Genomic DNA, 27,012 nt, shown 5'->3' on the forward strand with positions numbered 1-27,012 from the left:
CATTTTATGAGGCCAACATCATCCTGATACCAAAGCCTGGCAGAGACACAACAAAAAAAAAGAGAATTTTAGACCAATACCCCTGATGAACATCTATGCAAAAGTCCTCAATAAAATACTGGCAAACCGGATCCAGCAGCACATCAAAAAGCTTATCCACCATGATCAAGTGGGCTTCATCCCTGGGATGCAAGGCTGCTTCAACATACACAAATCAGTAAATGTAATCCAGCATATAAATAGAGCCAAAGACAAAAACCACATGATTATCTCAATAGATGCAGAAAAGGCTTTCGACAAAATTCAACAGCCCTTCATGCTAAAAACTCTCAATAAATTCGGTATTGATGGAACGTATCTCAAAATAATAAGAGCTATTTATGACAAACCCATAGCCAATATCATACTGAATGGACAAAATCTGGAAACATTCCCTTTGAAAACTGGCACAAGACAGGGATGCCCTCTCTCACTACTCCTATTCAACATAGTGGTGGAAGTTCTGGCTAGGGCAATCAGGCAAGAGAAAGAAATAAAAGGTATTCAATTAGGAAAAGAAGTCGTCAAATTGTCCCTGTTTGCAGATGACATGATTGTATATTTAGAAAACCCCATTGTCTCAGCCCAAAATCTCCTTAAGCTGATAAGCAATTTAAGCAAAGTCTCAGGATACAAAACCAATGTGCAAAAATCACAAGCATTCTTATACACCAGTAACAGAAAGAGAGCCAAATCATGAATGAAATCCCATTCACAATAGCTTCAAAGAGAATAAAATACCTAGGAATCAAACTTACAAGGGATGTAAAGGACCTCTTCAAGGAGAACTACAAACCACTGCTCAGTGAAATAAAAGAGGACACAAACAAATGGAAGAACATACCATGCTCATGGATAGGAAGAATCAATACTGCGAAAATGGCCATACTGCCCAAGGTAATTTACAGATTCAATGCCATCCCCATTAAGCTACCAATGACTTCCTTCACAGAATTGGAAAAAAATGCTTTAAAGTTCATATGGAACCCAAAAAGACCCCACATTGCCAAGACAATCCTAAGCCAAAAGAACAAAGCTGGAGTCATCACTCTATCTGACTTCAAACTATACTACAAGGCTACAGTAATCAAAACAGCATAGTACTGGTACCAAAACAGAGATATACACCAATGGAACAGAACAGAGCCCTCAGAAATAATACCACACATCTACAGCCATCTGATCTTTGACAAACCTGACAAAAACAAGAAATGGGGAAAGGATTCCCTATTTAATAAATGGTGCTGGGAAAATTGGCTAGCTATAAGTAGAAAGCTGAAACTGGATCCTTTCCTTACTCCTTATACGAAAATTAATTCAAGATGGATTAGAGATGTAAATGTTAGACCTAAAACCATAAAAACCCTAGAAGAAAACCTAGGTAATACCATTCAGGACATAGGCATAGGCAAGGACTTCATGTCTAAAACACCAAAAGCAATGGCAACAAAAGCCAAAATTGACCAATAGAATCTAATGAAACTAAAGAGCTTCTGCACAGCAAAAGAAACTATCATCAGAGTGAACATGCAACCCACAGAATGGGAGAAAAATTTTGCAATCTGCTTATCTGACAAAGTGCTAATATCCAGAACCTACAAAGAACTCAATCAAATATACAAGAAAAAAACAAACAACCCCATCAAAAACTGGGCAAAGGATATGACAGACACTTCTCAAAAGAAGACATTCATACAGCCAACAGACAAATGAAAAAATGCTCATCATCACTCACCATCAGAGAAATGCAAATCAAAACCAGAACGAGATACCATCTCACACCAGTTAGAATGACAATCATTAAAACATCAGGAAACAAGAGGATGTGGAGAAATAGGAACACTTTTACACTGTTGCTGGGACTGTAAACTAGTTCAACCATTGTGGAAAACAGTGTGGTGATTCCTCAAGATCTAGAACTAGAAATACCATTTGACCCAGCCATCCTATTACTAGGTATATATCCAAAGGATTATAAGTCATGCTGCTATGAAGACACATGCACACGTATGTTTATTGCAGCACTATTCACAATAGCAAAGACTTGGAATCAACCCAAATGTCCATCAGTGACAGACTGGATTAAGAAAATGTGGCACATATACACCATGGAATACTATGCAGCCATAAACAAGGATGAGTTTCTGTCCTTTGTAGGGACATGGATGCAGCTGGAAACCATCATTCTCAGCAAACTATCACAAGAACAGAAAACCAAACACCGTATGTTCTCAGTCACAGGTGGGAACTGAACAATGAGATCACTTGGACACAGGAAGGGGAACATCACATACCGGGTCCTATTGTGTGGAGGGGGTTGGTGGGAGGGATAGCATTAGGAGAGATACCTAATGTAAATGACAAGTTTATCATTTAAAAATCAAGAAACAACATGGCACATGTATATATATGTAACAAACCTGCACGTTGTGCACATGTACCCTAGAACTTAAGGTATAATTTAAAAAAAAAAGAAAAAATAAAAATAAAAATACATTCTTAAATAAGTTTTGATTATATTAATATGAATAATTCCGATTTGTGTAGTATTCCCCTTTCACTCTCATATTCACAGGACTTTCATGTGTTATCACATGTGATCCTCACCTCTGGGCCACGGAAATGTGACTACTTTTGGCATGATCAACCTAGATCATAGATCTTAGACAAAGTCTATTTCTCTTCTTTATATGCCTAATAATGATCCAATATTTCTCATTTTTTCTGATTTTGCCCAATTCATGTGACCCCCAAAATAAAATATTTATTCTTCTTTATGGCTTCCAACTGCATGATTGCAATGAGTTTACATATTTATTTGATATTACTATATTTATCAATGTAGTAGCTGACAATTAATCTACTTTTTATTGTTTCAGTGTTTTCAATAAACCATATAATTTTTCTTCAATTAAAATAACTGATAACCTTTCCCTTGACCTTTTACTGTTTTTATGTAAATCTCTTCTTCCTTCATAATGTTAAAGGAAACAATAATACCATTGCTTCTGTAATTTACTGTGAATTATTTAACTGAAGAATTACCATCAGAAGCGCTGTAGAAAACATGGTGCGTACACCTCACAAAGAGGTGGGTCAAGCCACCATCACACACACTTAGTCATTAATTTTAATAAGCTGAGAGGGTGAAGAGGGCAGCATGAGAAGGACATGTCTACATTTTCCAACAATCACGGGAGGCATGAGGGATTTTTTTACTCACACCCCTTCATCCATCTCAAAGGCTCAATCAATATCAGGGGACTCTTCCTCATCATTAATTTATTCAATAAAGAAGTCTCTGCTTCTAGTTTATATAACAAAACCGTCAGAGTCTGCATTGTGGAAAGGGTCTTAGCAATGTTATACATTTTTGGATTAGAGAAATTGAGAAGTTTAACTAAAAGAATTGGTCTCAGAAGCCCCACTCCCACTTAAAAGCATTACCCTGAGGATTACTGCCCTCGTTGGTTGATATTTAATGTGTCATTTTAGAATCAACGGATGAAATTTGGGCTGGAAGGCACACAAGGCTGCATGTAGGGGAGGGGCAGTGAGGCACAGAGGAGGAATTGCTGGGAGTCAGCACAAGTAGCTCGACATTGCATGGCCAGCTCTGTCATTAGGAAGCATCTGCAGGTGTCACAAGTGTGTCACGTGGCCAGATGTCTTAGCTTTATCTGTAGAAGTTGAGGTAATGATACTATATCAGTCAGGATTCTCCAGAGAAACAGAACCAACAGGGGATTTCATATAGAAATGAGATCTGTTATAGGGATTGACTCACATGGAGGCGGAGAAGTCTCATAATCCGCTGTGTACAAGCCTGCTGGAGAGCCAGGATATGAATGGTGAATTTAGTTTGAGTCTGAAGGCCTGAGAATAAGGGGGACAGATATTCCAGTCCAGGAGTAGATGAATGGCTCAGCTCACGCAAAGGGCATAAAGTCACTCTTTCTCTGCCTTTCTGTTCTATTCAGATCCTCAATGGGTTAGATGATGCCCACATACTAGAGGGCCACCTGCTTGACTCAGTTCACTAATTACAGTACTAACCTCTGCTGGAGGCACCCTCACAGATATACCCAGAAATACTGTTTTGCCTGCTACATGGGCACCCCATAGCCCAGGCAAGTTAACACATAAAATTAACCATCACAAAAGCCTATTCTACTTATGCTACAGAATTGTTGAGATGACAAAATAAGCAGTAAATAAATAAGTGCTTTTCAACATGCAAAGTGTTGTGCACTATAAAGCATGAGCTCATTTAGAGAGGTGTGAAGGATGAAGAACAAGCACTCAAGTCAGGAATTCAGTAAGACCATACACTCCAGGCCCGGCCCCAGTAAAGACTGACTGTGTGATATTAGCAAGCCAGTTCTCTGGAAAGAGAGCTAGGAAATCAGGTTGGACCAATAAAGCCACTTTGATTTGACCCATTAACTAGTTTTACCAGCATTGCAAAGTCATGGTGATAAATGTTGGGAATGAAATCTTCAAAACATAGCTTTTAACTATTCTGTGTAAGTTGAAGGTATATCTTTTTATATAACATTATATGTACAAATTTTATTCATTTAATTTTATAGAATTTTGAAAAGTACTTTAGTTTCACAGACATTTATTACAGAATACTTACTGTTGGCTAGTAAAGATGACATTAACACCATTGGAGATTTTCTTTGTATTACCATGAAATAAAGTTTTTTGCAAAGGTATAACAGACTAAAAGGATAACTGTAAATCTTCATTATCAAGCTTATGAACGAGTATTGAGAGAAACTGTAAAATTTAAGATCAAATGATATTTTTAAAGCATACACAATTATTGCCTGAACATGTATAGCTGGAATAATGATCCTTCTGAAAATTCAGAAAGACACATTAATAAATTTAAAAATAAACCAAATTAAAGTATATGTGTGTGCATTATTTCTGTGTTTCTTCCTTGAGCTTCTTTTGTGGATGAGTTAAGTTAATTGAAATTTTAGTATTTTACTTGGCCATAAATCCTCATATATTTTCTGTGTTTTTTAATACTTAGGTATGTCTAATGAATCAACATGGGCTAGCTGCTATGGCCAGTAATCCCCAAATTTCACAAGCTCAACAAAAAGAAGTTTTACTTATTTCTCACTTTATATATAGTCCAATGTGGGCTGGGGAGAGTGGCTGTTCCACAGGCACCCATGGACCTAAATGAGTTACCTGTGGAAATGGCCTCATGGTAAATAAAGACTATTCATAGTCATTTTTTTTTTCCCACAAATCAGAAAACTGGGGACCAGAGAGGCTAAATAATTTTCTTAGGAAAATGTAATCCAGAAATAGATATTCTGAATTATATTCTTGTGATTTCTCTATTCCACCGCAAAAAACGTCTAGCAGGCCAAAACATAGTTTATCTAGGTAGCATTCCTCAACACTAATACTGATAATGAAAAATTGCCTTACATCTTACAATTGCTTCCACATCCCCTGGGAGTCAGGCTGCCCCACAGGGTCCACCGCACTTGGACTACAGTTGGGGAAAGAGAAAGAGTGGGAGGAAGTACGGGAAGGTTTACGGCCCAGCCCGAAAATGATTGTCTATCTAGAGTGATCATATAATTTGTCATCCAAACTGGGACACTTCTGAGGGCTAAAAGGCACAGTGCTCATAATAACGCCAGGAACACAGGCATGAATAAGGACTGCTCTGGACACACCGAAATGCATGTAAAACAATTCTATGTCCTGTCATCATAATGTGGTCTTGTGGCTTCTGAGCTGCAAGAGATAATGGAAAATGTAATCCAACTATGAGACTAGGAGGAAAACAATATGAGATTTGGCCAATACTGCAATGTCTCTGACTCACGTATCCTGGCGTATCAGTCTGCTAGTATTTTAGCACCTTCTGAGGCCACAGGATTAGAAAGAAGCCAAGCCCCGAGTAGGAAGAAAATCAAGTAACATTTGTTGGGTGTCTACAAGGTGGGCTAAACAATTTTGCAGAGTTATTTAATTCTCAGAAGAAATTTTGGGGTTGTTCTTATCATCATCATCGTCAATAATTCATTTTTCAGGATGAAAATATCGAAGCTACGAAAGATCAGGTATTTTTCCATGACAGTCAGTAAATGGAGGAGCAGAGATTCAAAGCTAGATTCATGCAACTCCTGCCCTTTCCATTGTCCTCATATTGTTCAAAGAAATGCACAGAAGTACAAAATGGCCTTCGCTCTCCAGGCACTTACAATGTATTTAATAAATGAACAAATACTTTTATGCTTATTAATTCTTATACTGTTTCTGATGAAGGAGAAGATACTGAGGATTACTAGTAAATTATTTCTTTAAGAATCATGGTTACTGTCTTCATAGAGTTTATAGACTGGAGGAGAGTCATTAATCAAATAATCACATGGATAATGTAAAATTTCAACTGTGAGAGCCCACGCAGGAGATGAAAGCATATTCTATGAGAGTTGACAAGATGTGGCTTATTCTATACAGACTTGTAATTTTTCTTTTCCTCCCAGTTTTTTGTGTTTCTGTCACATAAACAAAATGTATTTTCAGAGCCTGGAGGCAAAGGAGGAATCTTGAATCATAGACAATAGTCAGTTGGCCTGAGATTGCTGTGTATTTTTCAGGAATGACCGACTCTGACACCTGAGAAGAACAAACACAGATTATTACTTCCTCCATGCCGTTGGCAGTGCAGGTTCCTATTCTGGGCCTTTGGGGTCATACTGCAGCTCTAGTTACTATTTTCCAGAAATACATTCCTAGCTAAGCATCTACTAAGCCTAACAGAGAGACGAAAACACGTAAGCCAACCAGCCAAACAAAAACCACAAAACAAAAACACCTTCTCCAGAGGACTATGTGATCTGCAAACAAATCAAGGCCTGAAATTGTAAGATGTAAGTCAATTTTTAATGATCAGTATTAGTGTTGAGGAACGCTACCTAGATAAACTATGTTTTGGCCTGCTAGATATTTTATGCAGTGGAATAGGGAAATCACAAGAATATAATTCAGAATATCTATTTCTGGATTACATTTTCCTAAGAAAATTATTTAGCCTCTCTGGTCCCCAGTTTTCTGATTTGTGGGGAAAAAAAAATAATGACTATGAATAGTCTTTCTTCACCATGAGGCTATTTCCACAGGTAACTCATTTAAACATCCCCCAAAATCCGTATCCAACCACTGCTGTGTAGATAAACAAACTGAGGTGCAGAGAGGCTGGGTAATTTTCCCACAGTTGTAAATTAGAATATGATAATGATAGGTTTCAAATTCAATTATATAGGTCCATATAGCTATAAAACCATATGTTTCTGATTTTTCTCCAAAAAGAAAATTAACATTTAAAAAAATTTATGGTCGCCAGGTGCGGTGGCTGACGCCTGTAATCCCAGCACTCTGGGAGGCTGAGGCGGGTGGATCACAAGGTCAGGAGATCGAGACCATCCCAGCTAACAAGGCGAAACCCCGTCTCTACTAAAAATACAAAAAAACTAGCCGGGCGAGGTGGCAGGCGCCTGTAGTCCCAGCCACTCGGGAGGCTGAGGCAGGAGAATGGCGTGAACCCGAGAGGCGGAGCTGGCAGTGAGGCAAAATAGCGCCACTGCACTCCAGCTGGGGTGACAGAGCGAGATTCTGCCTCAAAAAAAAGAAAAAAAAAGTTTATGGTATAAGTTTATGATATGTACCTATATAAATACATGTAAATAATGTTTATTTTCTTTCACAGATTTTTAGAAAGTTTATGGAAACATGAAGTATGTTTCTTACTCATATACACAGCTTCAAATATATTTTTTCACACATCATAAATAAGAAATCCAGCCCAGTTGACACGGTTCATGCCTGTAATCCCAGTGCTTTTGGAGGCTAAGGCAAGAGGATAGCTGGAAGCAAGGAGTTAGAGATCAGCCTGGGTAACATCGTGAGACCTTGTCTCTTCAAAAAAAAAAAAAAGAAAAGTTAAGCTCACAAAAGTAGAGAGTAACATGGTGGTCACCAGGGGTTGTGGGCAGGGCAGGGATTAGGAGAGCCATGTTAAAGTACACAAAATTTAAGGTAGGTAAAAGGAATAAGTTGTAGAGGCCTATTGTACAAAACAGTGGCTGTAGTTAATACAAAATATTCTATACTTGAAAATTGCTACAAGAGTATATTTTCAGTGTTTTAATCACAAAAAGTAAGTATATGGAGTAAGACTGATATCAATTAGCTTGATTTAGCCATTCTACAATGTGCACATGTATCAAAACTGCCTAATGTGCATGATAAATATATACACTTTTATTTGTCAATTAAAAATAAATAATAGTAAGAAAACATAAGCATATTGGAGAGTATGCTGACAATGGCATCCTGCTGGCAGAAGTCTAAATTAGAAAAATTGTTGTAGGAGTAATTTAGGATTTTATGTTCAAAGTCTTAAATATTGATATTTTTTGAGATATAAGAAAAAATTAATATTTCAGTTAAAGAATAATGATTTTAAAAATTATCTTTAGCCAAAGGGTGCAATAGTACACAGTCTCTGAACACAATGTTCATTAACAATTTTTAAACTAGGAATTGTTCACAATATAATGCCATGTGAAAAATGCATGGCACAAAAATGATACATTCAGCATGAGATAACCATCAGATATATGTTAATATGACAGAGACAGAGAGACAGAGACCAGATGTAACAATATCAAAATGTTAACAGTAGTTTTTTTCTGATTATAAAATGTAAAGTTTTCTTTTTTAAAATAGCTTGGAGTGTCAAAAATTTCTATTATTTATTTTTCCAATGAGAAAAAATTAGCTTAATTTATAATGAGATAAAATATAAGAATATAATCATTTTAATATGTATTCTATTAAAATGTGCACATAAACCTTAATGGTTTCGAGTAGCCTCTTGAGTTTTTATTCCATCCACCCTCATTGTTGCCCTATGCCTTCAACAGGCCAACGCTCTGGCTCTGATAATATCCACGGCAGAAGCAGCTATGCAGCAGTCAGAAACTCAGGAACCACGATTCATATCTGAGCCAATAAGTGTGGACGATTAGGGGGCTTCCTTTATTTTATTACCTTCTGCTCAGATTCTGGCTTATTTCCCACTGGGGATTACCACGGATAAAGGACCTTAATTCTTGTTTTCCAAGTATTTGTGTGAACATTCTCTGAACTTGACCTATCTGGCTGCCCAGGAGCCTGCCAGGAGAGCCCAGGGCCTTCGGTGCTGCTCTCCCGGGCCCAGCTGCCTCTTGCACAGACTGCTCTGCTCTTCTTTGCTCGGGGCTAGGCCTGGTTAAGACCTCACAGAGAGAGGGGAGTCAAGAGAGACCTGTTCTCCTGGGCCCACTGATTCCTTCCTACGGAAACAGGAAGTTTTTCTCGTTCCCTCTTGCAGCTGACCAGTGTTGCCCTGGGTGAGGGCGAGATGCCTCTGTTAAGATCGATTTGTATTTTTGACCCCAAGAAATCACAAAACTGCTTTTGTTTTGAACAGTTACAATGATGGCAAATAACTTCATTTCCTACCCTTTTCTATATTTATATACACACAGACACAGACATGCAGACACACACACACACACACACACACACACACACATTTATCCCAGCAGTTTAAATACTATTTTAACAAGGGACAGAGCATGGGGAAGTAGACTGGGGAGATGTTGGTCAAAGGATACAGAATTTCTGTTACACAAGAGAAATAATTTCAAGAGATTCATTGTACAACATGGTGACTATAGTTAATAATAGTGTGTTGTATACGTGAAAATTGCTGAGAGTCGATTTTGTGTTCTTACCACAAAAAGATAAGCATGTGAGGTAATGAATACGTTAATGAGCTTGATTTTACCATTCCACAACATATGCATGTATCACAACACCATGTATACCACAAATATAAACAATTCGTACTTGTCAATTAAAAACTAGTAAATAAAACAACACTATTTCAGAAAAAAACAACCAAAATATCTGACAATAGAGGCACAACCCATATGTGTACACATGGCTTTGTGTGTGCAGTACGTCCAATTTCAATATGTTACTTCGAAGTTAGTGGCAGAAAGAGAAGAAGAAGGCAAATCCACAGACATATAGAAAATTCTTACCACATCCTTAAGATTTCTTTGTAGTAGTCAAAATCCAAGGATAAAAAGAAGATAAAGAATTCTGCCTGGCTGAGGGATTCTGTCTCATTTTCAATATGCTTAATGGACCATGCAGGTATAGTCTGAAAGATGTCACTGCAAAGGAACATGTGATCAGTGAGAGGGCCTTCGCTCTTTTTTTGTCATTGCTATTAGAGCCAAAATCTACCACTGCTAGGCATTATCATTGGCTCTCTCAACCATGGAGCATTCCTGATCCATTGCAACTCTAAGTCTCATTAAATACACATAGCGTAAACCCTCTGCCCTCTGTAACAAGGAAATGGCTAAAAAAAAAGAAGCAGTATTAGAAGTCTCTCTATTTCTAATACTATTAATTCAATGCATTCACCAGAGAAAACAATCAATAAATTGAAGTGTATCTTAAGTAGTGAAGTATAACTAGAACAGATTCTATATTTGAGGACTGGTGGCAAAGTGTAGAGTTTCATATGAGTGTCTGTGAGCCAAATCCTTCTGCACAAGTTTCCCTTTGCATGTGTCTTTTTGTGTCACATTTAAAAATACCAGGGCTTGTGGACAATGCATATCAGCTTCATATCTGTATTGATTTTTTTATTCTTTCTGAATTGAATGTGAATATAAATAAAACCTTGACCTTCATATTAAGAGCACCACCAAAAGCTTCCTTTGTTTGCAAAGGATATCACTAGGCTCCTCTGTACGAAGCTCCAGTGTGAGTGGAACATTAAAAAAGCTCAACACTTTCTGTTAGAAATTCAGAAAAACCTTTCATTTTTATTTCTTTAAATATAAACTCTATATAACTTCTGTCAAAAGCAAAGAAAAGCCCAGTGGGTACCTGAGCTGTGGCAATATTTCCCCAGCCGAGAATATGAATGTGCATTCATAAGCAGGATGCCCTGTGATGGAGGGGGAGGGAAGGATCTGGATAGAAAATCAGAGACTCATTCTGGTCACATCAAAGGCAATGCCAGAATTTTGACATTAATTTTTTAAAAATATTTATTTTATATTTTATTTTATTTTATGCATAAGAACATAGAATTGGACACTAATTTGGGAATGAAGTCGCCGTACAGATTGACATAAAGAAAGGGAGAGAGAATAGAGAAAGAGAAAGAAGTACAGAGGGAGAGAGATTGAAAATCAAGGTCAGAAAAGCAAAGAGCAGTGGAAATGTTTAACCAAGTATTTTATAGACTCTCACATGTATTCAAATACAAATACACAAACTGTGCCCATTTGATGAGATCTAAAGCAAATTATGAATGGATGGTTAAAAAAATGCTTCTTTGTCTTGGCAAAACCTTGTTTTTAAGTTTTCAGGAAAATCTACATCACATTTAAAACAAAAACAAGCAAAACCCCTCATAGTAGTATCATCCAGTGGTAATGACACCATTACTATAAGCCAGGAAGCCGGTGCAAAACCCTGGGTTTGTAGTCAGTTATGCAAATATTTGTCAATACCTTAATGGTGCTTCCAGTTTCTCATCAGAAAATGGGCAAAGGAGGACACAGTGAGAAGACAGCCATTTACACACCAGTAACTGGGCCCTTGCCAACACCTAATCTGCCCTTGAACTTCTCAGCCTCCAGAACCATGAGAAATAAATGGCTGTTGTTTATAAGCTACCCAGTCTATGGTTTTCTCTTACAGCAGCCCAAACTGACTAGGACAATAGCTAACGGTACTGACAAACGGACAAGACAGAGAGATAAAATGCCCCCTCAAGTCACCAAAAATAAAGCTGAATTTGTCAGCAGTCAAGCAACAGAAGTAAGCAGAGCACTAACATTACAACTTTTAAACATTTCAACTTAGCTCAGCCTGAAGCCAGATAAACACCCTGGACTTTTCAGTTTCACAAAATCCCTTTGTTGACCTATGAGTTAGAGAAAGAAATGAGGTGAGAAGGCACCACATATCATTCTTAGGTCCAAACCAGCTTATTAAATCCTATAACAGACTAACTTGAAAATGATTATTGGGCTAGAAAGACTGATTCATTTCAAGATACATTAATTTAGCACACACTGTGTACTACGTACTTATCATTAGGACATAATCTCAGCTCTGGATAGCCATTCATCTTCAATGGACATTCACAAATTAAGTATAAATAATTCAGCAAGGCCTAGGTGAAATGCCTGATGTAAAGATCCATCTATATATTGAAATTTTACAAAAGTATGCTTCCCTTTTATCAACTTGCAGTTTTCCTCACAAATCTGTATTTCATAACTTCCTAACTGTATACTGCATTCTGACACCCTTTTCAACAAATGATGCTGGGATAATTGGCTAGCCACATGTAGGAGAATAAAACTGAAGCCTCATCTCTCACCTTATGCAAAAATCAACTCAAGATGGATTAAGGACTAAGTCCTGAAATTATAAAAATTCTAGCAGATAACATTGGAAAAACCCTTCTAGACAGTGGTTCAGGAAAGATTTCATGACCAAAAACTCAAAAGCAATTACAATAAAAACAAAGATAAATAGCCGGGACCTAATTAAACTAAAGAGTTTCTGCTTGGCAAAAGGAACAGTCAGCAGAGTAAACAGAATCCACAGAGCGGGAGAAAATCTTCACAATCTATACATCTGACAAAGGAATAATAGCCGAATCTACAAAGAACTCAATCAAATCAGTAAGAAAAAACAATCAATCCCATCAAAAAGTGGGCTAAGAACATGAATAGGCAATTCTCAAAAAAAGATAAACAAATGGCCAACAAACATATGTAGAAATGCTTAACATCACTAATTATCAAGGAAATGAAAATCAAAACCACAATGCGATACCACCTTACTCCTGTAAGAATGGCCATAATCAAAGAATCAAAAAACAGTTGATTTTGGCATGGATGTGGTGATTAGAGAACACTTCTACACTGGTGATGGGCATAAACTAGTACAGCTACTGTGGAAAACAGCATGGAGATTCCTTAAAGAACTAAACGTAGAACTACCATTTGATCTAGCAATCCCACTACTGGGTATCTACCCAGAGGAAAAGAAGTCGTTATTTGAAAAAGATAGTGGAACATGTATGGTTATAGCTACACAATTCACAGTTGCAAAATAGTGGAACCAGCCCAAATGTCCACCAATCAATGAGTGGATAAAGAAACTCTGGCGTGTACATATATATATATATGTATGATGGAATACTACTCAGCAATAAGGAGGAATGAATTAACAATATTTGCAATGACCTGGATGAGATTAGAGACTATTACTCAAAGTGAACTAACTCAGGAAAGGAAAACCAAACATTGTATGTTCTCACTGATATGTGGGAACTATGAGGGCGCAAAGGCATAAGAATGATACAATGGACTTTGGGAACTTTGGGGGAAAGGTCAGAGCGGGGTGAGGAATAAAAGACAACAAGTGTGGTGTAGTGTATACTGCTAGGGTAATGGGTGCACCAGGTTCTCACATATCTCCACTAAACAACTTACTCATGTGACCAGATACCACTTGTACCCCAATAACCCATGGAAAAATAAATTAAAAAACAAAAACACTGGAAGATAAAAAAGAAAACGAGCTAAGGATAGCTCAGATTAAATGACATAGTACAGGCAAAGCACTGAGAATAGTACCTGACTCAAAGTCAGTGCTCAGTAAATACTAAGTGTTATTATTCCTGCTTAACTACTCGAAAAAGTCCAAAACTTCCATGAAACCTCATGGGATCACTGGGAATATGGAGGTGTGTGGGGTGACTGAGAATTCTAAGATATAGAAGACTATGATTACATATCAAATACATACATACTTACGATAATCAAGTACCCTTCATAACCTGGTTTGATGAATAATGTATTGCCAAATGAACTAATTTAAGAAACACTTAAATACAATGGATGTAAATGAACGTTCCCAAAATTTTGCAAAATGTCTTTTCAAGCCATTAGTGATTCCTTCTTAGTCTTCCAATTGGTCATAAATTTGCTTGTGCGTGTAATGAGAATAGTTTAAAAAGGTAGTCTAAACATTGTCTCAAGTTCCAAAGGACTGAATACTTTATAAATTCACCTTTTATTCTGCATTAACTGGTTAAAGAATGTAAAATTCTGGCTGAAGGTTATAGTCAGTAGGTAAGAGTTGATAGGAAAAGAAAAGAAGTCCCAGAGTCATTAAAAATTACGCTTAGGGGTAAAAGTGTTGAAAAAGATACTTTAGAGTTTAGATATTCATGCGCTCCCCCTTCTGCTTTTACTCTCTCTTTCCATCTTTCCCCCTCCCTTTCTCCTCTCCCTCCACTTTCTCCAAAGTACAAATCAGTTGCTGATATGGTTTGGCTGTGTTCCCACGCAAATCTCATCTTGAATTGTAGTTCCCATAATCCCCATGTGTTGTGGGAGGAGGGACCCACTGGGAGGTAACTAAATCCTGGGAAAGGTTACCCTCATGCTGCTTAGGCTGTTCTCGTGGTAGTAAGTTCTCATGAGATCTGACGGTTTTATAAGGGACTTCCCCCTTTGTTCAGCTCTCATTCTTCTTTTTCCTGCCTCCCTGTGAAGGATTGTTTGCTTCCCCTCTTCCACCATGATTGTAAGTTTCCTGAGACCTTCCCTGCCATGCTGAATTGTGAGTCAATTAAACCTCTTGCCTTTATAATTACCTAGTCTCAGATATGTCTTTAACAGTGTGAGAATAGACTAATACAGTTGCTAAGTGCTTTGGAAGCACTGCAAGGAACTACAGCTGGTAGAAAAGGCTTCACAGAGGAGGTGGTATCTGACCAGAGCTAATAATACATCACTACATTATTTTTCTACTTTAAGATAAATCCTACCGTAATATGTACTTTTTAGATGGCCACTCAGAAAAAATATGTTTCTCCAATTAAATGCTAACACAGTGTCAACTTTAAAACATATTCCTAATTGGGAGCTCTCAGAATATAAGCAAATACAATTTTATGAAAAATTTAGAATTCCAGGATTTCTGTTAATAGAACATGATCATCTTCCAGAGAATGGAAGAAAATATATCTTAGTGCTTCTTTTTTTTTTTTTTTTTTTTTTTTTTTTTGGCTACAAGAACTGTTTATTTCTGTAAGTCCAGCACTAATTCCTCTAACTCACCTACGTCTCCAAAGGCTGCCTGAAGACATATCTATTGTAAAAGTTTGCTATATTACAGGTTTTTGTTTTGCTTACATGCCTATGACCTTTAGTAAACTCTAAGTACTTTGGCAGCAGGTCCCATTATATTCCTGGTTTTATTTTGAGGTGTATGGCAAAGACAAAGCACATTTAGATAGACCAACAAACGTTGATTGCCTATTGAATGCGAGAGAACATAAAAAAATTTAAGAAGCATCTGAAAATTTGTGGCTTTGAGCTTCCATTTCTGGCCAAAATGGAATACCAGGGATCAGATTTATCTCTCATACAAAATAAACAACAAAATGGACAACATTTATAAGATGCTTGTAAAGACACTGTACATCAGGAAACAAAAGACAGGGATGCCTGGAAGGAAAACAAAACAAAACAAATGATGTAGGGCTTAGGATCACCCAGCTTACTGCCTTGGGAGAGTATCAGGGCCATTGCATAGGGAAGGGGAATCCAGGCAGAACACGGCAAATTCTCCAAGGTGAGGGCACAGAATACATCTGGGGAGACCTCAACTGTTCAGATTCTCAAGAACAGGTTTTGGAGAGGAGACAGCTGCACAGAAGCAGAATCCCAAAAGTCTACAGAAGGTCCCCTCAAACAATCAGTAGAGCATAGATGAGCAAATGCACATGAAGATACCACTTGAGGCAAAGGAATGAAGCACCAAAAGCATGAAGTTAACAGTTTCCGGTGCTCACACACAGCCAGAGACAATGCCTGTTCCCACCAGCCAGGCAGGAAATCTCAAGATTCATAGTGCATTGGATCAAGGACACAGAAGGTCTTGCTTCAACAGGGAGGAATAATTGCTCTCCTCAGGGTGGTGCTCTGTTCTCATGGAACAAATCAAAAAAGTATACCCTGCCCAAAATTCATATTAAAGAGAAAAGGAATCAGGCTTTTTAAAGACAAGAACTAAGTTAATGGACTATACCAGATTCAAGAATTACAAAGCTAGAGTAATCAAAGCAGTGTATAATTGGAGAAAAAAAAAACACATACATCAATGGCAAAGAAAATAGTTCAGAAATTGATCCATGTGTGCACTGGCAACTTATTTTTGACAAGGCTGCAAAGCCAAATTCATGGAGAACACATAGACTTTTAGACAAATAGTGGCGAGCAATTGCACAGCACACGTAAAAAAATAAAATGAAAAAAAACTCATTCTATGCCCAGATCACTCCATAATTAAACTTTAACTCAAAATACATCATAGATTCACATGTAAATCCTAAAAGTACAAAACTTCATGAAAAAAACGTAGACTTACGGTTAGAAAAGAATTTTTAGACAAGAATTTAGATATGATACAAAAAGCATAATAGATAAAAGAATACATTTAAAAACTTCTGCTCTTTGAAAGACACTATTAAGAGACTAAAAAGACATCACAAACAGGGAGAAATTGTTGCAAAACATATCTGATCTAGGTCTTGTATGTCTAATATATAAAAAAAAAACTCTCAAAAATCAGCAATAAAAAATAACAAATTTAGAAATCATCAAAAATGGCTGGGCACAGTGCCTCACACCTGTAATCCCAGAACTTTGGGAGGCTGGAAGGCCGAGGTGGGTGGAACACTTGAGATCAGGAGTTTGAGACCAGCCTGGTCAACAAGGTGAAATTCCAAGTCTACTAAAAATACAAAAATTAGCTGGGCATGATGGCGTGTGCCTATAATTTCAGTTACTCAGGAGGCTGAGGCACGAGAATTGCTTGAACCCCGGAGGCAGTGGTTACAGTGAGCCAAGATCAGGCCACTGTACTCCAGCCTGGGTGACGGAGTGAGGCTCTGTCTCAAAAAAAAAAAAAAAAAATGTGTGTGTATATATATACACATAGATATCCTATAGCCACTCTCATCTCATATCCATTGTCACAGGTGGAAAAAAGGTACTTCTCAGGATATCTACAACTTCAGTAAAGAAGTGATCATGCACCCATCTATTACTGCATATGCTAAGAAATCAATAGCATGCAGTGTTTCCACACTATTTAGAATGAGACTTTGTTTTCTTTCTGCCATATGTAAAAATTAGATTACTTGAGATAAATTATTAGGTTTACTTATGTTTTAATGTAGAGTTCAATCTGAGTTGATATAAGACCTAATGGTTAGTGATTGCTCAGGACCATACAGCCCTTCAATGGCAGAAACTGGATTTGAATCCAGATCTGTTCATATCTGTTCATATAGTATAAATGTGAAATATCTGGAAGTTCTTTAATTATAGGCCCACATGGTTGTATATGTGATCAATCGACATTCAAAATTATCAAAACACAATTAGGCCACAAAAATCGTGGCCACTTTCTGCCAATTTTAAATATGTTATTTCACTCCCACTAAGCTATTGGTGCTACAGTTTACTTAATTAGGTTGCTAGGAGCTTACAGTCATGCACAAAGCATGCACAAACATACTAATGGTCTTAGAAATTCAGTCTTTTTGCTTTTAAATAATTTTGCTCTTAGATGATTTTTACAAAACAGAAGTAAGCAAAGTAGAAAATAAACATGTAAGAAAAATGTAAGTCATGGATTTGTAGTCAGACAGATTTGGGTTTGCAACGTTTTTTGTATTGCCAGTTCAGTGATCTGGAAAAACTGTTTACTTTCTGTGGGACTCCTTATTTGTGGAACATAGACAATGCGAATGATTGTTTAAGCTAACACTAGTGCGGGGGCCAAGCACAGCACCAGAAAAAATATGAGATACTCACTAAAGTTAGTTGCCAGCTATTTTTTGTTGCAATAATTCATCATAACACAAAACACAAAATGTAGTGGCTTAACACAATAGGCAGTTATTTAGCTCAGCAGTCTTCAAGTCAAAGACCTAGGCTGGGCTCAGCTGGGTGGTTCTCTTGGTCTTGACTGGGCTCAACCACATGTCTGGCAGTCTGCTGAGTGTTGACTGATCTAATACGGCCACTCTGGATGGCTGAGAAGCTTTAACTCTGTTCCGCATCTTTATCTCTACAAGATGAGTTCAAGCTTGTTCCACTACAGCAAGCATGTAGAAAGGCAGAGGTCTTGAGGCACATGATCACTTCCACTGCATTCTATTGGCCAAAGCTGGTCATATGACCATCAAAAGTCAAGGGGTCAGAAAGAAAATTTACTTATTTACTCAGAAGAATCACAAACGGAAATAGCTCAGAGAATGGAAAAACGGATAAATAATGGATAGAGACCAGTAATACAATGAATCTACCTCTCTTCTCCTTTCTCCGTGTTTCCTGTGACTTAGTGTTGACAGTACTGTTCACCTTAATCATCCAGATGCACCAGCTATTTTGATATGCCCATTACCCTAGTTTTCTACAAATTTGCATGCACCTTAGGGAAAGTAATTTTTAATGTAACATTTTTAGAATTAAAGCTTTCCAACAATTTGTATATGGTAAGAGAGTAGAGGAAAAAAAAAGCAATCATCAGAATTTACCAAGGCTCTAAATTGCATATGTTATGTATTTATTTCAGAAAATCCAAACAGTTCCTTCAGTCTTCGATGGTCTAGTGACCTCTTCCAATGATTTTTTGTAAGCATCATGTGTTACAACTCATCAGGTAGTTTAGAGATGGTGATTGCACATTCCTGTCCAGTGCCAGGCTACTTCTTGGCTATCATGGCTCTCTTAGTTTGTTTTCCCGGCCTATTGAAAGTTCCCACTCCTCTGACTGAAGCAAGGTCTTCATAAGCCTTCTTTATAGTAACCCCCTTTTAAAACATGTGACCTTTTTTTTGGAGTTTTTTAAAATTATTATTATTTTTTCTTTTCTTTGCCTAATCAATTCACCTTGGATCTATGTTTGTAATTCCTGCCCCAATTTTCCTCCCATCTGTTCCTATTTAACAGGATCCCAGCCTTTTACTCTCACTCATCCCGTTGTGCTTTCAACCCAGACACATTGCCCTCAGTTCGTACGTATCGAATGTGAAGGTTTGAGCTGCCTGGGACACTTAGGAAGTGAAGTTTGCCCAGAAGAATTTCACATTCTCCAGCGTCACAGTATTTTTCTCTTCTTCCACACCCGGTTCTACTTACCCAGATGGTTTCATATATTTATGCCTGTACTCAGCCTTTTATTCATTCTTTCTGTTCTGTTTGCCCAAATATCACTTTAGCTTGAGGACATTTGCCTTGTAGAACAGGAGAAAACATAGGAGGGGATTTTGGGCAACCTTGAATGGCAGAGCCTGGACTTAATGGTATTTTTATTCCTAGAGACCTTTGTTTACCCTTAGCTAGAAGACACTTAGTAAATCTTTAATCAGTAAAGAAATGAGATCCATTTTCATTCCTGCACCACTGAGGAAATGTTTCATTAATGATTTCCCTACTTAATTGTCATAATGATATATGATATCCTTCACTATTCTTAATATCCTGACCATGGCTTATTGTCGGTGACTTATTGACCCACTCAGTTGAGTATTTGACCCTGTTCTTCTATACTAGCATAGCATCTAATTTAGTAAAACAAGTTAAGTTTTTTAAAACAGTGTTATTGAGCTATAAATAACACATCTTATAATTCACCCACTTACATTTTATAATTCAATTGTTTCTAATATATTTACAGATGGTTGCAACAATCACCACAGTCATTTTTAAAACATTTCATCACCTCAAAAAGAAACCCCACACCTATCTTCCCATCCACTCAGCCTAAGCAACCACTAATGTATTTTCTGTTAAAACAGATTTCAAAAAATTAGGTTTCAAAGACCATGTGTAAGAACAAACGTGTATAAATTGTGAAATTCCTTGACTTGTCCTTAAAATGTATTAAAAAGACCAATATTTATATTCCAAGTGTAACAGCATTTATCAATAAATCCAATATAGACAGAATTTTCCCCAGGACTGGAAAAGACAGCTGTTTCTTCAAGTGAACATTACATAAATGAGTTAGCTTGTCTTTGAAAATCCTGCTTTAAAAATTATATTTTTATGTGGTAGAGACTCAGCTTGGAAAGATACCGATTTCCTGAGAGGGCCACAGCCCCCAAGACTAACTGGGGAAGATAAGACTCCTGCAGTAGACTCCCTTCATGGCATCACCTAGTCAATGAAATGACTGGGAGGATAGCCCTTAATGTCTCTCCTTTCCCTGCTCCCTCCTGTTCTTCCTTCTTCTCCTCTTCTTTTCTTCTTCATCTTATACCAGCATGAGAAAATAGCTTAAGTTAATTGCATATATATTGGCTCCATAAAAGTTGATTCATCTAAGAACAGGATTGAACCCAAGTCAAACAAGGCAAGCCCCTGCCTAGGACCTTTCTGAACTGAAGAAGGTGAAGTGAGGAAACCAGTTTTTCTCTGGTGACAGAACTCTGAGATATGAGTTTTGGAATTTGCTAAAACCCATTTCTTCCACCATTTTATGGAGCTACTTGGAGAGAATAAGGCTGACCTGGAAGGAGACGTACGCAGAGAGATGAGGAAAGGAGCCTGGTGACATTGGAACTTATTAGCACGTTGCTCTCCCCTGTTTAAGTGAGACCATATGTAAGTGAGACCAACGACACTATACCTTACAGATAATTTCTGTATGAACTGGTTTGGCATCCTCAGTCTTCCATATATCAGATAATTATCTATCACATGCCGTATGGAAGATAACTAGAAAAAGGTGTGAGGAGAGCTATTCTATGTAGGAGATTACAGCAGCACCCTCATTCGTTTAACTTTATAAAATTGATTGATAAACATTCCTTGATTTATGATGGGTTACATCTCAACAAATCTATCATAAATGGAAAATACTGGAAGTCAAAAATGCACTTAATAAACCTAACCTACCAAGCATCATAGCTTAGCCCTAGCCTCCCTTAAATGTGCTCAGAATACCTACATTAGCCTACAGTTGGGCAAAATCATGTAACACAAAGCCTATTTTATAATAAAATGTTTAATATCTCATGTAACTTATGGAATACGCAATGAAAGTGAAAAGCAATGGTTTCACATTGCTGTAAAGTCACAAAAGTGTTTAAGTCTCGAGTTGGGGACCATCTGCACTGGCTTAATTTTACTTATTTGTTTATGAATTTACAGATAATATTCTCTAATACCATCTGAATATTTTCACAAAAAAGACAACTGTTTTGGAAGGTTACTTCAGAAAAGTAGTAGATTTAGAATTGTCCTAATAATGCAAGGACAAGTGACCCAAGATGAGAATGGCAAGGCTGGGACTTCTGCTTCTATTGCAAGCACTTTCTGAGCTCACAAGAAAGCAAGCCAATGACTACCAGATCCATGCCTCCCAGCAGCTGTCCACAGGAATGCAAACAGACTCTATTCCTTCAGAGCAGAGATGACATTTTAACGATGAGTGCAGAAGTAACTGATTTTTTTTAAATCATTTCTATTTGGTAAGAACATTATATAAACAGGTGTTCAGAAATATCTCCATCACTGTAATTTTATTGCCAAAAACAATATAATTCACCTGTTTAAACAAAATAAAAAAAACTAAAAACCTCATTTGTGCATTTCTGGAAATCTTGAAAACATAGTTTCTAACTTTTTATAAAAAATTTCAATCTAGAGTTTCAGTGGCATTATAATCCATCTGTTAATAATAGAAACATGTAATATCTTCCAATTAGTTTGGAGAACAACTGATTGACATTGTAAAATATGAAAACTTGCAGGACACATTTTAACACAATTTTTAGTTAATAGGCATATGGGATTTAACACTATCATAATTTAATAAGCACAAACATGAATTCTTTCTGCATATCACTATGAAGTGTCTTTTACAGCCATTACAGACACTAAAAATCAGCAAATTGAATTGATCTTAGATTCACATGTTCAAAGTGCTGTAACAGGAAATTGTTAAACCAAGTTTTCAGATCAATAAAACGTATTTATTCGCATTTATTTCATAAAAGCGTGTGCTGTTAAGTGATTATTTTAGATTATTACTTTATCTTTACCTCAACTTTTACATTTTTCTTTTGTGTATTTTAGTAAATATGTGGCTATTAATAAATTTCTACGAAAAAGCAATGAAAGTACATATTTTTAAAAATCTATTTTTAAAAACGATCTCTTTGAAAACAATGTGGAAAAAATCCTGCAAACTTTAAAGAAAGTTTAACAGGTGTCAGCAAATAACAGCCAAAAGTGGATTCCTGCCTCTACCATTTAAGAATGGTCTGTGGCTGCTTCCAAAGGCAGCGTTGGTAGTGGAGACAGACCTCACATCCTTGGAAGTCAAAGCACTTACTATGTGGCCCTTTACATAAAAGATTTTCCACCCCCTGGTTTAACAGTCGACAATAAACACAGTCAGTGTCTTGGGGGAAAATAAGAGTTTTACTTCTGCAGCCACAGCTGAAGGGTGTGCCTCCACATCTTTGAGGGGCAGCGAACTATGCCTGGGAAGCAAATAGTAATTTTGGGGTTTTCCTCTCAGAATTTTGTTTCCCAATATAATTTTCAATGCACTAAAATATTTCTCTAAGAGACTGTATATGGCTGCCCTTTATCAGACAAAGTTAACATTCCTGATGTTTGCCTGAACAAAGCTTGTACATTTCACTGTTTTTAGAAAAGATTAATTTTCATTGAGAATGCAAATCTACTTCAAATGTTACAAAAACCAAGCGTCTCCCGGGGGGCTGACCACTGGCATTTGTGCCGATAATCTCGGTTATTTAAACAGCAGCACCACTGCCCAGAAGCCCAGGCCTTCTACCACAGACAGGAATCTTAAAGGGCTCTCCTGACAGAGCAAAACAACGAGAACGTTCAGGACCATTTGGTAACAGCACATTAAAGTGTGGTTATATTTATTTGGAGATTTTCAGGTAGACTGATACTGGTTTCTGTATGGAGAACAACATACAAATATCAAGAAACATGGATTAAGAAAAAATCTGGCTTGTTCAGTTCAAATTGTGTAAGCAGATTTCTCGTTCCTGTGTGCCCCTTGTCCACTCTTCCCCTGTCCGACACGTCATACCCTCCTCCTCAGCCACCTAGGACCTTGTTTTGTCAAACATGACTCAGGTAAGAGGCCACATCAAGGAACTCCTACCTGCCCTGTGCTGAAATCCTGCCTTCTGGATTCTGTCCAGTCCTCTGTGCATCTGTCAATCTGACCTTCATACATTACAGGTCATTCCCAGGATGAAGTGATCACCTGCAACAGGGCCTTTCTGGCAAATCAAAACCTTTTTCCTCTATTGTGACTTTCTAGATAACTCAACATGCTACGATGTCAGACACATGCCATTGTTTTGTTTTGTTTTCCATAAGTTAGTTTAAACCCTTTTTTTTTTTTTTTTTTTTTTTTTTGAGATGTAGTCTTGCTGTGCTCTGTCACCAGGCTGGAGTGCAGTGGCACAATCTTGGCTCACTGCAACCTCCACCTCCTGGTGAGGGGTTCAAGAGATTCTCTGGCCTCAGCCTCCTGACCAGCTGGGACTACAGGCATGCACCACCGCACCCAGTTAATTTTTGTATTTTTAGTAGAGACAGGGTTTCACCATATTGGCCAGGCTGTTCTCAAACTCCTGACCTTGTGATCCACCTGCCTCGGCCTCCCAAAGTGCTGGGATTACAGGCATGAGTCAAGTCAGTTTGTATCTTATAAACAAGTTTTTATTTTCTGAGTAAGCATAAATGACTCTATTTCAGGTTCAAATTTGCAACATGAGAAGGAAGAAGAAGTATTTGTTTTGTCTGTACTCTGCACTTGGTATGATATTCTTTATATGAGTATACATTTGCCATTCATCATCTTATGTAGACCTTACTTTGCACTGTAAAGAAGGGTTTAGTCTTTTATCTTTACTCATGAGGGGACTCACAGCAATAAGAAAACAGGTTGGTCTGAAATCACCAACTGAAATTGGCCATGGTGAGATTCGAACCCAACATCTCTCTTTCCAAAACCCATTCTCTTAGTGTCCTTTCTATGTTAAATGTGTTTTCAACACATTCAGATTTCATTTTCTAGTTTCACTTCATTTCCAGATAAATTGCAATTTATTTTACTTTGATATTTTACTCCAATATTTTCTCCCAATCTTTCAGTGATGGGTTTTCCAGCTTGTATTAGTCAGGGTTCTCTAGAGGGACAGAACTACTAGGATAGATATATATGTACATATGAAGGAGAGTTTATTAAGTGTTAACTCACACAATCACGAGGTCCCACAATAGGCTATCTGCGAGCTGAGGAGCAAGGAGAGCCAGTCGAAGTCCCAAAACTGAAGAACTTGGAGTATGATATTCTATACAGGAAGCATCCAGCATGGGAGAAAGATGCAGACTGGGAGGTTAGGCCCATCTTGTCACTTCACATTTTTCTGCCTCCTTTAAAGCCTAGCCACACTGGCAGCTGATTAAATGGTGCCCACCCAGATTAAGGGTGGGTCTGCCTTTCTCAGCCCACTGACTCAAATGTTCATCTCCTTTGGCAACACCCTTACAGACACACCCAGGATCAATACTTTGCATCCTTCAATCCAATCAAGTTGACACTCAGTATTAATCATCACACAGGTACTACAATCTTCTGATTTGTACATCATGTTTCCCTCTTTTCTCTCTCTTTCTTCTCTCAATTCAATCATGAATTCAGGTATTATTATGTGTCTACACTGCATCTGAGGATCCACCCACACCTCCATGGTCTTCACCAGCTCCCACCCTGGCTGTGGCTGCATGATACTCTTGGAATGCAGAATCAATTATCGCTTAGCAGGAAGGGGTTTCAGCTCTGCCAAAGCTCTAAACTCAACATTTGGCCCTCTTCTGAGATCAGCTTTGGATTAAGCGCACATGTCTTAAAAAAAAAAAGATACAGGGCCCAGGTTCTGATTAACTGGTCTGTCTTTTGAAGACTCAATCTGTGGTTTCTTCAGCAGGCTACAGGGCCTTCTACCTCCTGGTGTCCTTCCTGAGGCTCACAGCTTGCCTCTCCTACTGTAGCTCAGATCTTCTCATCTGCCTTTTCTCTAACTTCCTGAAGGTCTTGTTGATTCTCCAATGGGAGAAACAAGATTGTGAACAGGTACTGGCATTGTACCATACACTGTGCAAAGTGTTCTTTATTGTAAAAGTGGATTTTGTTACATCTGTTACAGTTATGTTCAACACACATCTTTCAAACTCCTGTTAACTCACACATACTCTGCCCTACTATAGGAATCACTCATATCTAATTCCAAATGCCAGTTTCTAATTTAAAATGGTTTTGCTCCAATTGACCTACAGGTGCCTAGCTTTTTCTAAGTTCCATCACTGTAGAAACATAAAATTATGAGACATGATCCTTTATCTCTATGGCCTTCTAGTTGGATTGGGGGGTGTTGAAGATTGAATTGCATTGCCTTAAAAATTCCTATGTTGAAATTCTAACTCCTTACTTGGAAATAAAGTCTTTACATTATAATTAGTTAAGATGAGATCATCAGGGTAAGCCATAATTCAATATTATTGTGTCCTCATCAACATGAGACATTGAACCCAGAGATGAATACACACAGGATAAACACCATGTGAAGATGAAGATAGAGATTGAGCCATGCTTCTACATGTCCAGGAACACCAAAGATGGCCAGAAAATCACCAGAAGCCAGGCAAGGGGCCTGGAGCAGAATCTCCCTCTCTGCCCTCAGAAGGAACCAGCCCTGCCTGCATTGGGGTCTTGGTCTTCTGGCCCCCAGAACTGTGAGAGGACAAATATCCAGGTTTTCAGGTGTCCACCACATCTACTGTGCTTTGTTACGGCAGCCCCAGGAAACTGGTAAGGAAGTGACATGCTCACTCATGAACCAGTCAAAGAATCTGCACCTGGAAAGCAAAGGAAACAGTGGGACCATGGTGAGCAATGTGGCTTGGGAGACAGATCTAGACTCAACTATGAATCACCCACTTAACAGCCACTTCCTCTTTGGCATGTTATTTGTCCTTCCTGAACCCCAGTTTTTCCAGCAGCAAGACCTTGGTGTTTCAGTGGCTTTGTCAAAAGCAAGCATGCATACAGAGAGGAGCACACGACAGACACAACAGCGCCTACCACCCGCCAGACGGAAGCTTTTCAGCATCAAACAATAGGGCAGAGACCTTAAATGCCTTAGGAGGTCAGAGAAGGAAGGAATCACTGTGTGATAAAAATGCCCTTCTGCGTGGTGGCTCACGCCTGTAATCCCAGCACTTTGGGAGGCCGAGGCGGGTGGATCACGACGTTGGAAGATCAAGACCATCCTAGCTAACATGGTGAGACCCAGTCTCTACTAAAAATACAAAAAAATTAGCTGGGCGTGGTGGCAGGCACCTGTAGTCCCAGCTACTTGGGAGGCTGAGGTGGGAGAATGGTGTGAACCCAGGAGGTGGAGGTTGCAGTGAGTCAAGATTGCGCCACTGCCCTCCAGCCTGGTCGACAGAGGAAGACTCGGTCTCAAAAAAACCAAAACATAACAAAAACAAAAACAAAACAAAACAAAAAATGGCCCTTCTGAAACTTATATGTGATTTCTAATTTTTATTTGAAAAGATTTTTCTTTTTTCTTTTCCCTTTCTTTTCTTTCTTTCCTTTTTTTTTCTTTCTTTCTTTTCTGTCTTTCTTCTTTCTTTCCTTCCTTCCTTTTTCTTTCTTTCTCCCTCTCTGTCTCCTTCCTTCCTT

Source organism: Chlorocebus sabaeus, chromosome 14 (genome assembly GCF_047675955.1).
Source record: "Chlorocebus sabaeus isolate Y175 chromosome 14, mChlSab1.0.hap1, whole genome shotgun sequence".
In the NCBI taxonomy this organism is placed as follows: domain Eukaryota; kingdom Metazoa; phylum Chordata; class Mammalia; order Primates; family Cercopithecidae; genus Chlorocebus; species Chlorocebus sabaeus.